Here is a 1,922-nt window from a genome sequence, read left to right as displayed (position 1 = left end):
CTGTTAAGTTCCTTGAGTTCAAGTAACATGCTCTTATCTACAGTGTATTCCACATCATGTTTTTGTTGTTATGTGCCGTCGAGTCGGCTCCGACTCATAGCGACCCCTCCTTGGGTTGCCGAGGCAGTATCACTACAGAAGTAGATTGCCCAACCTTCCTTCCAAGGAGTTTGAACCACCAGCCTTCTGGTTAGCAGTCAAGTGCCTTAGACACTATGCCACCAGAGCTCTTTTCCCACATCATAGTCACTCAAATATTTGCAAAAATGCATTATGCTACAAATATCTCACTTCTGTGCAGATGCAGTTGCAAAATGCAAAATAGGAAAAAAATATTTCCTGAATATGTGCAAAAATATCCAGGAAACCTTTATTGAATTGACAGATATAACACAAGTAGTAATACATCTGAACAATAAAAGGTATTATAATGACAACAAAACTGAAAAAAAACAAAAAAAACCCTGTAACTATAGAGAACAGATATATTACCTCCTCAATGCCAAAGAATACTTAAAGGTAGGAAGTGGAGCTGGAAAAGAAAATTGAAGGGATCCAGGAAACAAGACCCCAGACCTTTCTTTGTAAAGAATTGTACAAAGTAGGCCAGCACTTCTTAGAAACATGGAGACTGAGGGCACAGAACGTTCAGAAAAGAAAGGAAACAATAGATTCCTTAAAGCTCTATAAGTGAGTGTCAAATGAAGAAAAAGGAAGTGTGAGGTGATAGTCATGTCAAGCAGCACAAAACAAGAACAAGAATTCCATCTCTGGGAGATTGTGTTGCAGTAAAGGTGGGAGAAGCCCTGCTGCACTACCTGGGGTGATAGGAGACAGTGGGAACAAAGCAAATCTCTAAAGAGAAATAATCACTGTGTATTTATTTTGCTCATCATATGTCACTATCTAATAGTGTTTCAAATCAAAGCTTTGTGGTAACAGATAATTAGGCTTATTTCCAAGTTCATTCTCTTACATGCTAGATGATATAATATTAATTTCTCTCCAGAACAGGGACAAATAAAGTAATTATTTCAAAGCACTTCTAGAAAATAAAATGAAATATTTAAATATTTAGCATAATGCAAGCATTTTCAATTGAGTAAGAAACAATAGCTACTGTTTTTATTCTATAAAATGTGATACGGTTCACATTATTCCCTGCCCCATATTCAAAATTAACTCCCTAACACTCAGGTTGCCATTATATGCCAAAAACTTCTAATTCATTTATAAACAAGGGCACTGGTGGTTCAGTGGTAGAATCCTTTCTTTCCATAAAGGAGATCGGAGTTCAATTCCTTGTCAAAGCATCTCATGCACAGACACTACACATTTATCATTGGTGGCTTGAGATTAGTATCTTTCTGTAGTTCCCAGACTAAGACAGATAAAGGAGAGAGCCCTGGCAATCTCTTTTGGCCTGAATCACAACAGATTATGGTGATGGCACAGCCAGGCATCATCTCATTCCATCTTATTCCACTGTGCATGAACTTGCTATGAGTTTGAGGTCAACTTGACAGCAGCTAACAAGAATTCATTTATAACTACAAATAGAGGAGGATTGTCATTTATTGGGTATTTTCTTCACTACTCAATATTTTTCAAAATTGGATACCTGATATATAACTGAATAGGTACTTTAATATTTTTGTGGCGGAGGTCAGGAGGAGAACAGTAGAGAGGACAAAGAGAAGAGAAGAGGACAAAAACAATGGTAAGGCATGGAAGATGAACTAGTTCACAATTTTGCTAAAGCTTGTTGTAGTAAGAACTAAAGCATGTCTAGTCATGGACCTCATCAATACCTGTTGGAGGATATTTGCATCCTATATTGAAATACTAGTAAATATAATCTGAAAATAACTAATGTAACAAATGTAGGGGAAATAAAATGTATATTGTTGTTGTTAGGTGCT

This window comes from Orycteropus afer, unplaced genomic scaffold (genome assembly GCF_000298275.1).
Source record: "Orycteropus afer afer isolate SDZICR_OR568_19922 unplaced genomic scaffold, OryAfe1.0 scaffold00102, whole genome shotgun sequence".
Classification (NCBI taxonomy): Eukaryota; Metazoa; Chordata; class Mammalia; order Tubulidentata; family Orycteropodidae; genus Orycteropus; species Orycteropus afer.
This window is presented reverse-complemented; position numbering follows the sequence as displayed.